Genomic DNA, 15,671 nt, shown 5'->3' with positions numbered 1-15,671 from the left:
GTGAACGAAGAGAGGGTTCACTTTGGCCTTCAGCTATTTTCCTCTCTAGATTCATTATTAGTACCAGGGTGTATCTCCTTTCAAGGATACAAATTTTCTGGGTCTGTTTTTGTTGATAGCGGCGCGGCTGGTAACTTCTTAGACTCTGCCATCGCCCAGAGTTTGGGGATTCCCCAACTTCGGCTTCCTGTTCCCATCACCCTACGGGGTTTAGATGGTGGAGTGCTCTCCAATGGGGCCATCTTATTTCAGACTCCCCCTCTGCAGTTGACCATTGGTCTTTTTCACCAGGAGGAGATTACGTTTCTGATAACGTCCTGTCCTTCCGTGCCCATCGTGTTGGGTTTCCCCTGGTTGAAAAAACACAATCCCATCATTGATTGGCACCTGGGAGAGATTGCCCATTGGAGTCCCACCTGTCAGCAACAGTGCCTTCAGATCTCTCTTCCGGTAAATTCCACTTCCTTAGCAGGGGTCCCTGTCCCCTATCAAGATTTTTTAGATGTTTTTTCAAAGGGCAAGGCCGACAGTTTGCCTCCACACCGGCCTTATGACTGTGCCATCCAGTTGGTTCCCAACACTCCACTACCCAAGTACAGGCTTTATGCCTTATCAGTCCCGGAGACTAAGGCTATGGATGAGTACATCCAAGAGAGTCTTTCAAAGGGTTTTATTCGGCCCTCTAAGTCACCTCTCAGTGCCGGTTTCTTCTTTGTGGCAAAAAAAGACGGTTCCTTGAGGCCTTGCATAGATTTTCGTGCCCTTAACAAGATTACAGTGAAAAACACCTATCCCCTTCCTTTGATTACAGTTCTGTTTGATCAACTCCGATCTGCTACCATCTTTTCCAAAATCGATCTCAGGGGGGCTTATAACCTCATTAGAATCAAGGAGGGGGATGAGTGGAAAACGGCATTCAGTACTCAGACAGGGCACTACGAGTACCTGGTAATGCCGTTCGGCCTCTCCAATGCCCCAGCCGTTTTTCAGGATTTTATCAATGACGTCCTTCGGGAGTTCTTGGGTAAATTTGTAGTTGTCTATTTGGACGATATCTTAATTTTTTCCCGAGACTTGGATTCACATAGGGCACAGGTGCGCCAGGTTTTGCAAAAGTTGTGGGAAAACCAGTTATTCGCAAAGCTAGAAAAATGCGAATTTGAGGTGATCCAGGTTTCTTTTTTGGGGTATATAATTTCCTCCCAAGGGTTCCAGATGGACCCCAAGAAATTACAAGCCATTGTGGATTGGGTGCGGCCCACTAATTTAAAAGCGATCCAGCGGTTCCTTGGGTTCGCTAATTATTATAGGCGTTTTATTTTTGCCTTTTCGACCATTGTGGCACCCTTGGTGGCTCTGACCAAGAAAGGGGCAGATCCATCAGTATGGAGTCCTCAAGTAGAACTGGCCTTTGAGACCTTGAAGCAGGCCTTCATTTCTGCTCCAATTCTTAAGCACCCCAATCCCGATCTACCATTTGTGGTAGAAGTCGACGCCTCTGAAGTAGGGGCCGGGGCGGTTCTCTCACAGAGAGATCCTAAAACACTGCAGTTCCACCCTTGCGCCTATATGTTCCGAAAATTTTCTCAGGCAGAGTCCAATTATGACGTAGGCAACAGACAATTACTCGCAATCAAGTGGGCATTTGACGAGTGGCGACAGTGGCTGGAAGGAGCGGCCCATCAGATTCTTGTCTTGACTGACCATAAGAACCTGCAATACATTGAGTCAGCCAAAAGACTGAACTCTCGCCAAGCCCGATGGGCTCTCTTCTTTATGCGATTTAATTTTATTATCTCATATAGACCTGGGTCTAAAAACATCAGAGCAGACGCTCTTTCCAGATGTTTCCTCCCCCAACAGGAGAGTGCAGTTAAGTCGGGTCCCATCGTTCCCATGTCCTGTATTCATGCTGGAGTGAGTCAAACCTTGGAGGGTCTTCTCCGCCAAGCTCAGGGACAAGCTCCAGCCCAAACACCAGAGAACAAGTTATTCGTTCCTCCGTCTCTAAGACGCAGAGTCTTGGCAGAATGCCATGACTCCAAAATTGCGGGTCATCCAGGAGTTTATAAAACACTTGCGCTTCTGTCTCGTGTGGTCTGTTGGCCAGGTATGGCCAGGGACAGCAAGGATTTTGTACTTGCAAAAAAGATTTGGAAATATAACAAGCGCTATTGAAATTTGCAGCTGGTATCCTTCCCCAGAGACCATCCACACTCTGGAATATAGATACTACAGGAAACACAAAAAATGAAGGTAACCAGCGCTGGGTGTAGGCTTTGATTGTAGTCTTGGAGAACAGGTGGCTTAATTAACCAGGAAGCAATTAGAACCACACTTACTTTTTAGTTCTTCCACGAGTACACAAAGCAGTTTCTTTATAGCCTTTAATAGGGCACCTCACAGGGGATAAATAAATCGCCAAACACTTACTTAAACATTCGTTCACGAGTGCATCAAAAGGTATCTTTCATTATCCTTATCAGTTAAAACGATATTCAGCCAACACAGTAATGGGTAAAATGTGACTTACTTTATTATTCAATCTCGCATGTATATAAAGGTATCTTGCATCACACGTCCAGGATAACAAGCCAGGTTTTATTTAAAACAGTCCACATACACAACGAAACGATAAAACAGGAGCCGCTCACTTCAACAACCAAGCCGGATGGAACACAGTCTCTTTCCCCGTTGGTCGCGCTGCAGCACGAGAGGATAAGCCGGACGGCTGGGAGCTTCGGCGGGCGGCGATACACAGGCAGTAACAGGTAATCTCTGACTCTGATCCGTCAGAGTGATGTTGGGCAGCAGCAGCAATCAACGCGTTTCGGACCTCAGTCCTTTTTCAAGATATGCTGCTTGATCTCTCTGGGAGGTGTTTTATGGTGTCATCTCCTCATCACGTGATCTTCTTTGACCAATTGATGTTAATCCTACAACCCGGCTCATATATATGTATAGGAACATTATAACAATTATATATATGTCCAGATAGTCCCAAATTATACATATATCCAAAAACATATTATAGGTACTTTCGCATATTATATAGAGCCGGGTGGAGACATAAAAAACATATATTAGTAAAACGTCAATTATGTAGCCTAGATTTAAAAAAACGGGTTAAAAACACGGATTACATATAATGAAATTACATATAATAAAAGTACATATAATAAAAAATTCATATAATAAGAGATGAATAAAAATACAGATAAAAACGAGTGGAATGAATAAAAAATGCGAATAAAATGATATAAACCACTTATATTCAAAATCCACATTTAAACCTTGCGGCACTAAGGTTTTCATTTCAAAAATGGTTTTCATCTCTAGCCTGGCTAGGTCTTGTTCCGTATTTTTAGTTCTCCAATTGCCTTTGCATAATTTAATACCACAAAAGTTTTTCATGTTTTTAATATCACAGTGGTGCACTTCCTTAAAATGCAAAGAGACATTATGTAGGTCATAACCCTTTTTAATATTGCGTGTATGTTCAGTAAGGCGCTCCTTTAACATTCGCCCTGTGCGACCTATGTATTGAGAACCACACACGCATTCCAATAAATAGACAACATTTTTTGTACCGCATGTAATAAAATCCTCAATGGAATATTCACGACCTGTGATATTAGATTTGTAAGAGGTGATTTTATTAATAGTTTTACAACCTTTGCACATTGCACATTGCCCGCACCGATGGAAACCTTTTGAGGTGATTCTTGATGGTCTTTTTTCTACTGGTATTGCACTCTTTACCAGGAGACTTCGCAAGTTGTCAGCTCTTTTATAGACAAACTTGGGACGGGGTCCTAAATGAGCTTTTAGTACAGGGTCTTTAATAAGAACGTTCCAGTGTTTCTTTATAATACTTTCCACTGTTTTATGTTCATCACAACATGATGGTTAGGGTTAATTTGCTATTAAAGCCTTAAAAAGTCAAGAAATAGAAGGCGATCCCATTGTATTAAACGATGAAGACACCATCGCAATAGAAATATTGCAATCATTAGAAGAAGAACAAAACAGTACAGATTTGGTGAAAATATTTGATACAAGAAAAGAGAGGAAATTCAAAAATAGATCCGAATTTTATCCCCTCCAATATAAGGGCCCTTTTGTAGAATGTTTTTACCGAACCACACTGGAACAGTTTAAAATTATGTGCGAAAAAAATGAGAAAAAGGAAAATATTTATAATGACAACCTAAAAGGGGAAGAGAGAAAAGCTTTAAGAAACCTGTATGAGGACAAAGAAATAACTATAAAACCTGCTGACAAGGGCGGTGGGATTGTGATCATGGACACTGTGTACTATCTAAATGAGTCTTATAGACAGTTGAACAACGAGGAGTTCTACAGTGTCCTTGGTCACAATCCCACCGCCCAGTACCAAAAAGATCTAAAAAGTTTGTTGGAAACAGGATTACAGAAAGGTGCCATTTCCAAAGACACTTTTAATTTTCTTTATAATGCACATCCGATCACTCCCACTTTTTATTTTTTGCCAAAAATTCACAAAACACTTCACAATCCCCCGGGCTGCCCCATTATTTCAGGTGTTGGGTCCCTCACTAATAATTTATCACTTTTTGTTGATTATTATTTACAAAGCCACGTAGAGACTCTGAAGTCCCATATTCGAGATACAAAACACTTTCTCAATATGATTAACGAAGTGGAGGGGAAAGAGGGATATGTACTTCTTACATGTGATGTAGAAGCCCTCTACTCCAACATTCCCCAAAACAAGGGAGTTGAAGTGATGGAAAATTATTTACAGAAAGATCTAGACCTATCGGAGTCCCTGCGTGGCTTAATTATACACTCTATTAAATTTATATTAACGCACAATTATTTTTTGTTTAACACCAAATATTATTTACAGACACGGGGGACGGCCATGGGGACCAGGTTCGCTCCGAGCTTTGCTAACCTATACATGGGGGCCTTCGAGGACCAACATGTGTGGGGGAGCGGGTTCGGGGCGGATCTGGTCCTCTATGGTCGTTTTATTGATGATTTATTTATTATTTGGAAAGGGGATATCACAACACTTAAAGAATTCACTGATAGTTTAAATGAAAATAATTTTGGTCTTAAGTTCACGAGCACTTACAGTTTAACACAAATTAATTTTTTGGATGTGGCACTTACTGTAAAAAATGGAAAATTAGAAACCGAGACTTTCCAGAAACCTGTGGATCAAAATAAATATTTAAATTATGAGAGTGCACATAATAAGATCTGGAAAGACAATATTCCTAAAGGTCAACTGATTAGGACTAAAAGAAATTGTTCATCTGATGAGGCATACCAAAGACAAGCAAAAACATTGATATTATCATTTGAAGAACAAAAATACCCCCATAACATCATACAAAGAGCAGTTGATGAAGTAAATAAAATTGATAGGAAAAGTCTACTAGAAAATAAAAAAGAAGAAAGAGGATTAACAAAAAATAAAGATAGAAGCACCTGCTTTATAACTCAATTTAATGAATGCTCACATGAAATTAAAAATATAATTAAAAAGAATACCAAACTTTTGATGGAAGACGAATTCCTACAAGAATTAGTGGAACCAAATGGGGGGGGTAATTTTCAGAAAAGGTCACAATATTAAAAACCAGCTTGTTCATAGCCACTTCAACCCTAAACGTCAATCCTCTCTTGTACCAAATCCAACAAACTGGATACCTGAAAAACCCCCGGGTTACCACAAATGTGGAAACCCAAAATGTCTAACATGTATAGGGGCAAAACAGAAAAAAACTCTGGAATTTGAATCCTTCTCAAACAAGGAGGTTTTTCAGATAAAAGAATTCTTGAACTGTAAAACCTCCTATGTTATCTATATCATACAATGTGGGTGTGGCTTACAATATGTAGGCCGCACAATCAGATGCTTGCATGTCCGATACCTGGAACATAGGCGGAATATCCTGGGAGGAAGTAGAAGCCATCCCCTGTCAAAACATATATCATCTTGTCAAGGATTATCCCTAAAAAATATTGAAGTTAAAGCTATTGAATTGGTCAAAAATACAATAAGGGGTGGTGATAGATTTAATAGACTTTGCAGTCGAGAAGCCTATTGGATATTCCGCCTAGGGACCATGGTACCAAAGGGTCTAAACGACACTATTGAGTTAAATAACATCTGAAATATTAGTTCCTGCTGTCTCCGCTTATCGTTTATTTCTTTGGGTTTATTAGGGGGGAGGGGGAAGGTAGGGAGGGAGGTGTATTTCCTCTGAAGAGGCACTACTAAGGTGGGAGGAGGGAGGTGTAGGAGGGAGGGTAAGGGAGGAAATAATTATAATTATTTCTAATATTTTGTCAATATATGTGTATTAATTTGTTATCTATATATATCTTTATATATTAATTTCTCCCATATATATGTTATACGCTCCATTATAATTATCCCCATGATTGAAATCCAATCCAAACTATAACGATGTCATAGTAATGCTACCAAACATTATTTGAATATTTGTGTTTTTTTTTGGAAAAAAACCGTTCCGACCCCAGAAAAATCCTTATAATAGTATGATAACATGAAGGAAACAATACATGTCTAAGAGCAGATGATACATCTATGAAAGAATTTCACATGAAGTAACAACGACATGGAAATTTCCTCTTTATTTATATTTTTATGTATGTATATAAGAATTAACTATAGATGTGATATGCATAAGATTCATCCACAATAGAATTCCTATGATCCCTGAAAAATTGTTCAATAAATTGAGAATCTAAAGAAACAGATATATTTGTATTCAAATGAATTCTGAAATTTTATAAATAGAATATACTGTACAAATATAATAACAACAAAAAATTGAGACATTTACTATTGAATTTAATGATACTATTTTGAGGCAGTTATCTGTAATATCTCGCTCTATCAAATAGAATTAGTAAAAGCTATGTATACTTTTTAAATATTATATAATTTTGATTAAATGTATGTATGTGTTAATTGTTGTCCATGTCCTATTATCAATAGAGAACTGGTATGCAAATGAACTGGCTATCACTCGTTTATTACGAACTTACAATAAATGCCCAGAATCATCTATTAATATGAGCCTTAAATTCTGAGAAAGAAATTACCATTTTTCCAAACGAATTACTAAATTGCACAAGTCAAATGCTGAATTGTATCTCCGTTATAAGTCCTCAGAATGAGGCTTGGCACGCAAACAGGAAATCCCATATTCAGCTGTACGTGAACAAACGCGGGCTGATGTGGAGGCGTGACACGCATGATGTGGTCATGACGATCTATAAACATGGACAGTACCCGGAAATGAGTCCTGAAGCGCATGACGCGAGCGCTTGTATAACAAAGAGCGCATTTCAAAGCGAGGCGTGACCCGCATGACGCGGGCGCATGCGCAGTACAGAGACTACCGGCATAAAAGGCGGAAGCCCTGTAACACTGTATACACTTCTCCTGAGGAAGCCGCTGATCGTTTAGGTCCCTCACTAATAATTTATCACTTTTTGTTGATTATTATTTACAAAGCCACGTAGAGACTCTGAAGTCCCATATTCGAGATACAAAACACTTTCTCAATATGATTAACGAAGTGGAGGGGAAAGAGGGATATGTACTTCTTACATGTGATGTAGAAGCCCTCTACTCCAACATTCTCCAAAACAAGGGAGTTGAAGTGATGGAAAATTATTTACAGAAAGATCTAGACCTATCGGAGTCCCTGCGTGGCTTAATTATACACTCTATTAAATTTATATTAACGCACAATTATTTTTTGTTTAACACCAAATATTATTTACAGACACGGGGGACGGCCATGGGGACCAGGTTCGCTCCGAGCTTTGCTAACCTATACATGGGGGCCTTCGAGGACCAACATGTGTGGGGGAGCAGGTTCGGGGCGGATCTGGTCCTCCATGGTCGTTTTATTGATGATTTATTTATTATTTGGAAAGGGGATATCACAACACTTAAAGAATTCACTGATAGTTTAAATGAAAATAATTTTGGTCTTAAGTTCACGAGCACTTACAGTTTAACACAAATTAATTTTTTGGATGTGGCACTTACTGTAAAAAATGGAAAATTAGAAACCGAGACTTTCCAGAAACCTGTGGATCAAAATAAATATTTAAATTATGAGAGTGCACATAATAAGATCTGGAAAGACAATATTCCTAAAGGTCAACTGATTAGGACTAAAAGAAATTGTTCATCTGATGAGGCATACCAAAGACAAGCAAAAACATTGATATTATCATTTGAAGAACAAAAATACCCCCATAACATCATACAAAGAGCAGTTGATGAAGTAAATAAAATTGATAGGAAAAGTCTACTAGAAAATAAAAAAGAAGAAAGAGGATTAACAAAAAATAAAGATAGAAGCACCTGCTTTATAACTCAATTTAATGAATGCTCACATGAAATTAAAAATATAATTAAAAAGAATACCAAACTTTTGATGGAAGACGAATTCCTACAAGAATTAGTGGAACCAAATGGGGGGGGTAATTTTCAGAAAAGGTCACAATATTAAAAACCAGCTTGTTCATAGCCACTTCAACCCTAAACGTCAATCCTCTCTTGTACCAAATCCAACAAACTGGATACCTGAAAAACCCCCGGGTTACCACAAATGTGGAAACCCAAAATGTCTAACATGTATAGGGGCAAAACAGAAAAAAACTCTGGAATTTGAATCCTTCTCAAACAAGGAGGTTTTTCAGATAAAAGAATTCTTGAACTGTAAAACCTCCTATGTTATCTATATCATACAATGTGGGTGTGGCTTACAATATGTAGGCCGCACAATCAGATGCTTGCATGTCCGATACCTGGAACATAGGCGGAATATCCTGGGAGGAAGTAGAAGCCATCCCCTGTCAAAACATATATCATCTTGTCAAGGATTATCCCTAAAAAATATTGAAGTTAAAGCTATTGAATTGGTCAAAAATACAATAAGGGGTGGTGATAGATTTAATAGACTTTGCAGTCGAGAAGCCTATTGGATATTCCGCCTAGGGACCATGGTACCAAAGGGTCTAAACGACACTATTGAGTTAAATAACATCTGAAATATTAGTTCCTGCTGTCTCCGCTTATCGTTTATTTCTTTGGGTTTATTAGGGGGGAGGGGGAAGGTAGGGAGGGAGGTGTATTTCCTCTGAAGAGGCACTACTAAGGTGGGAGGAGGGAGGTGTAGGAGGGAGGGTAAGGGAGGAAATAATTATAATTATTTCTAATATTTTGTCAATATATGTGTATTAATTTGTTATCTATATATATCTTTATATATTAATTTCTCCCATATATATGTTATACGCTCCATTATAATTATCCCCATGATTGAAATCCAATCCAAACTATAACGATGTCATAGTAATGCTACCAAACATTATTTGAATATTTGTGTTTTTTTTTGGAAAAAAACCGTTCCGACCCCAGAAAAATCCTTATAATAGTATGATAACATGAAGGAAACAATACATGTCTAAGAGCAGATGATAAATCTATGAAAGAATTTCACATGAAGTAACAACGACATGGAAATTTCCTCTTTATTTATATTTTTATGTATGTATATAAGAATTAACTATAGATGTGATATGCATAAGATTCATCCACAATAGAATTCCTATGATCCCTGAAAAATTGTTCAATAAATTGAGAATCTAAAGAAACAGATATATTTGTATTCAAATGAATTCTGAAATTTTATAAATAGAATATACTGTACAAATATAATAACAACAAAAAATTGAGACATTTACTATTGAATTTAATGATACTATTTTGAGGCAGTTATCTGTAATATCTCGCTCTATCAAATAGAATTAGTAAAAGCTATGTATACTTTTTAAATATTATATAATTTTGATTAAATGTATGTATGTGTTAATTGTTGTCCATGTCCTATTATCAATAGAGAACTGGTATGCAAATGAACTGGCTATCACTCGTTTATTACGAACTTACAATAAATGCCCAGAATCATCTATTAATATGAGCCTTAAATTCTGAGAAAGAAATTACCATTTTTCCAAACGAATTACTAAATTGCACAAGTCAAATGCTGAATTGTATCTCCGTTATAAGTCCTCAGAATGAGGCTTGGCACGCAAACAGGAAATCCCATATTCAGCTGTACGTGAACAAACGCGGGCTGATGTGGAGGCGTGACACGCATGATGTGGTCATGACGATCTATAAACATGGACAGTACCCGGAAATGAGTCCTGAAGCGCATGACGCGAGCGCTTGTATAACAAAGAGCGCATTTCAAAGCGAGGCGTGACCCGCATGACGCGGGCGCATGCGCAGTACAGAGACTACCGGCATAAAAGGCGGAAGCCCTGTAACACTGTATACACTTCTCCTGAGGAAGCCGCTGATCGTTTAGGCGGAGAAACGCGTTGAGGGGACCACCAGGCTGCTATTGTACCCAGCAGATTGAAAAGCATCTCGGATATGACCTACTGAGATTGGTCGGAGAATTTCATCGCTGATGTCACAAGCCACAATACCCCTGGATTACAATTAAGTATTACCACAACTAATGTGCACATGTGTGGGGACTTGAACTCTCAATATATTAATACCTACTAACAGGCTCAAAGTTGGAGCATACAATATATGCAATTGCAAACCTAATAACCACTAACCAGTTCTAAACGTTAACAAGGAGATGCATGTTTTATGTGTGTGTGTCTTGTGTGTATCATTAATTATATGATTGTATTTTACTGTGATTAATTTTATTAAATATATTTTTTATATTCAGTACAGCGCTGTACCTATTCTCTTTTTGGTTCTCTACTACTATTAGGGGTTTGTGGTAATCCCCCTATTGGCACAGCAGCAGCACTGAATAACAATCAGCGCTCAGTATCACCCTGTGTAGTTTTCTTGTTGGTTCTAATTGCTTCCTGGTTAATTAAGCCACCTGTTCTCCAAGACTACAATCAAAGTCTACACCCAGCGCTGGTTACCTTCATTTTTTGTGTTTCCTGAAGGATTTTGTACTGTCTTGTCCGGATTGTGCCCGACATAAGGTTCCACGTTCTCGACCCTTAGGAGAATTGTTGCCTCTGTCTGTTCCCTGCAGGCCTTGGTCTCATCTGGCCATGGATTTTATTGTTGGTCTTCCGATCTCTTCCCAGTGTCAGGTCATCTGGGTAGTCATTGATAGATTTTCCAAGATGGCACACTTTGTGGCCTTGAGACAATTACCCTCAGCTAAGGAATTGGTCACGTTGTTTCTCCGACACATTTTTTTTGGACTTCCCAGTGATATAGTTTCCGACCGTGGTCCACAGTTTGTGGCACAGTTTTGGAGACTGTTCTGTGCAGCCTTAAAAGTAAAAACCAGCCTCACTTCCGCGTTTCATCCACAGGCCAATGGGCAAATGGAACGTCTCAATCAGTCTCTTAAACAGTACTTGAGGGTCTTTGTTTCCAAGCTGCAAAATGATTGGGTAAGTTTCCTGCCATTAGCTGAATTTGCGTATAATAACGCATATCATTCAGCCTCGAAAAACTCACCCTTCTTTACGGTCTATGGATTCCATCCACGAGCCAACTCCTTGGGACCTAATACCCCCGGTTCTTCTTTATCAGCTGCCTCTCGACTCAGAGTCATATGGAAAAAGGTCCATTTGGCTCTTAAGGAAGCCTCTTTCAGAGAGAAGGTATTTTCTGACAAATCTAGACGTCCTTGCCGTTTTAAAGTTGGTGACTGGGTGTGGCTATCCACCCGTAATATAAAGCTTCACCAACCATCAGCAAGATTAGGGCCTCGGTTCATTGGTCCGTTCCAGATTGTCAGGAGGGTTAATCCGGTAGCGTTCCGTCTTTCCCTACCTAAGTCCCTCAAAATTGCTAGTACCTTCCATGCTTCGCTTCTTAAGCCAGTGGTCTTTTCTAAAAAAATTCCTCGCAGACTGAGGAATGGCTCCGCTCCGGTGATGGTGCAGGGTCAACAGGAGTTCTGTGTGGAGAAAATCCTCGATTCCAGACTTATGAGAGGTTTTCGGCAGTTTCTTGTACACTGGAGGGGGTTCGGTCCCGAGGAAAGGTCTTGGGTTTCGGATAAGGATTTGCATTCACCCAACCTGAAAAGGGTTTTTTCCATCAATTTCCCAATAAACCCGGTGGTAAAGGGTTGTTAACCCTTCCTCAAGGGGGGGGGGTACTGTTGCGCACCGCCGTCCGGGCTGCGAGGCACCCGGACGGACGGCAGATACTGTACCCTCTGACGCGGCCGGGGACGTTGCCCGGCAGCGTCTCAGGCCTCCTTCTGATGCGGAGCGGCGGGACGTTGCTAGGCAACGTCCTCGAGCTTCCGACCGGCGGCAGATGACTGTGCCCAGCAGACGCCGGCTATTTATTTGATTTGACGTCAGGCGGCGCGAAAATCAAATAAATAGCCGGCGTCTGCTGGGCACAGACGGCGGTTATAGCTTTTGGCTATCTTTGCTGCTAGCTTTCTGCCCAGTTTGCAGACAGCTCTTGCTTCCGGTCCCCCGTGGCTTCCCAGCCCACTGCCCTGTGTCCAGCTCCTGGATTCCTTCATTGTCTCTTTCTCCCAGCCTTCCCTGGAGTGTCCTGTCAGTCTCCTGCCTCAGCCAGCTTCAGCCTGAGCCTGTGTTTGGCCCACTGTCTCTACCATCTCGTGGGTCACGTAAGTGCTCCAGTGGAGCCTCTGTCTTTCACTCTTTTTCCAGTGGCCCGCCGTGGCCGTGCCCCTCCGTGGGTTCAGTATTCTCTTTTCCTTCAGCTCCTGTGGTCTGCCGTGGCCGTGCCCCTCCGTGGGTTCAGTATTCTCTTTTTCTTCAGCTCCTGTGGTCCGCCGTGGCCGTGCCCTCCAGTGGGTTTATTCTCTATCTTCTTTCTTGTATCTTTCTGTCTTTATTAGCATCGGTCAGGCAGGGAGTGTCCTCTTGTGTTATCCTGGTTTTGAGGAGTCACCGTCCCTGGGGCGTAGCCTGCTGGAGACTCCTCTTCCTATTTCATTTGTGTCTGCGACTTGGTCGCATCCCGGTTTGGCCTGGTGCCGGCAGTCAGGGGTCTACTCCCAGCTAGGCCCGGTAGTTAGTAGTCCTCTTGGGTACCCTGTGGCGATCGTTTACCCCTTGTCCATACATAAGACCTGGCTGCATCGGGGTCGGAGCGGGCCTAACTCGCTCCTTCGGACGCGGCGGCCACAGGTGAAGCCTAGCTCTGCAGGGGTTTACCATCTGCCTCAGGGGCTCAATAGAGTCAGAGTAGCATCCGCTGTGGCCGTCCTAACCGGCGGTCCCGGCTACGGGCTCACGCCTGACCATCTGCTTATAATCTCCAACCATTGCTCCTTGTGCCACAGTAGGCACCGTAACACTCCGTGTGCTTGTCAGTGGTGTAGTAAGAGGCGGGCGGTGCCGTCCCGGAGTGAGCGATCCTGGCTGCGTCACTCTGAGTGATAACGTCATCGCATATGCGTCACCATGCTCCGAGACACAGCCGGCGCCGTATACATTGTGCTGTCTTGGTAACCTGACTCCGCCCTGTGCTCACAGCCGCGTTTCCCTGGTTACCTGCTACCACTGGGTTCAGCGCTCTGCAGCAGTGTCCCCAGGGCCAGGTATCTTCGGGGATTTCGGGCAAGTGTGGTTGTGGCCAATGGGCTGAGCTGCAATAATACAGGCTCTGATGAGTGTCAGGCACATCACCTTGGTCATAATAAGATGTCTCCCACCCTGGTGACCTGTCCCACCTGTCACCTCACTGGCAGGGTCAAGTCTCTTCAGGGTGTAGTTCAGAGACACCATACCAACATCTTTAGTGAGTGTGTCTGGGACACTCCAATACAATAAGTCACAGCAACATATCCACTTGGAGAGGCCACAATCAGTGAATCAATAGGAGAAAAAAAGGGGGGATTTTTTAGCAAGAACATGCATCGGTTCGGCCCCAAGGACTACTCAAAAGTCTCAATATGTACAAACATTTATGTACACATAACTAAAGTGAGAGGGGAATTAACCTGAACGCAGGTGTATACCCCAACAGTCATGTGCTTGTGGAAACAAATTTCAGTTAATATGACACAATCATCTTAAATATCATAAGCATATCATATAATGACTCAAAAATAGGAAGGAGAACGGGGACAAAATTACTGAAATGTCACAAAAATGCTGGAAGAGGAAATTCCTCATTAAGGCCACATGGAGATTGTGCAGTTATCAGACTGTAATTATTATATTTTATTAGGTGTAGTGATTAATGTACTTTTTAGTCCGTCTGTACCCTCTTGTTCTATTCCCCATATCTGTGTGTATTTCCAGAACCATAGTATTAGACTGAATATTGCCCAAATATGATCAGACAGGAAATGTCCACAGGGGGTGATCCAATTCCCCTGCTATTTACAGGAAGGTTATGTCCACAGGGGTAATCAGGACATAACCAAATTACCTTCCTTGTATTTATACTCCTTTGTGCCTTGCTGGTCACTAGCAGACTCACTGGAACCGGACCCAGCAGGGGGGGGGGGGGGGGCAGCAGCAGATGTAGCTGGGAGGGGGGATATACCTGACTCTTGAATCCACCGATCGAGATCCAGTGCAAGCCCACTGATGGTATGTGCACCATGGGAATTTAGAAGGTTTTAAAATGACTTGTACACATGCCGGCTCCTCATGTTAGTCGCAATCCTGGCTCAGGGGTCATACCCTCCACTGGATCTTGTGGAACACATCGTTTGCCCGGGGGGGGGCATCCTACTAAGCTCTGGTGTGGAGCGTCCGTGCTGTGTGGATTTACACAGGTTTCGGCTATCACTGCTGTGTGGAATAAGTGATAGTTTTGTGATTTGGAACTGTGATGCTACAAGGACTTGAACAGCTACCTGGATGTTTCTATGCTACATTTTGCCTCTTGCTCCTGTCTTTATCTACTTGTGTGTGCTGTGATAAAAATAAACCGTAGTTTGGTTTCATCTGCTCGGTGTCTGAGTGATTGAGGAACCCGTATCCTCACATTTGGCGGCAGCGACAGTGGGATCATTCAGACACCAACCATCGAGCACAGAAAGCACAGAGAACAGAGGATCAGACCATATGTAAGGAAACGGAAAATACAATAAGGTGAAGTTCAGCAAGTGAGCAGGTGTCATTCCTGTGAAAGGGAAAATGTTTCCAAGGAAAGAAAATCGATGCCTCAATACCCCTGGAGCAGAGGAGCTCAGGGATGGTGGTTCTTCAGTGTATCTGCAGGATGGGAAGCCGGATCTGTTATTTATTGTCAGGAAAATGCAGTATATCTGGGAGTACTGGGAATAAGCTCAGCAGATGATCAGCGGGTGGAGAGTATCCAGCATACAGGACAAGTTGTGTTATCTGGGGGATGCATTCCTGCACTGTAAAGGTGAGGCCACCTCGTGGAATCTGCTGGGGGAGCAAGAGTTTGTAGAATTTACAGAGGAAGTGATTGCTACAGTTACCCAGATGCTACAAAGAGGACAATATTCTGAGGCTGAAGGACAAGTCGAGAATAAATTGATGTCCCAGACAGAGCCAGAGGAAAGGTCCAGAATGGGGCTACTGCAATCTGGGCAGACAACCGAGGGGTCTGCCACAGAATTATTTGTTACCACGAGAGAAGGGTCGTT

The sequence above is a fragment of the Crinia signifera genome, chromosome 5 (assembly GCF_055691185.1).
Source record: "Crinia signifera chromosome 5, ASM5569118v1, whole genome shotgun sequence".
NCBI lineage: Eukaryota > Metazoa > Chordata > Amphibia > Anura > Myobatrachidae > Crinia > Crinia signifera.
This window is presented reverse-complemented; position numbering follows the sequence as displayed.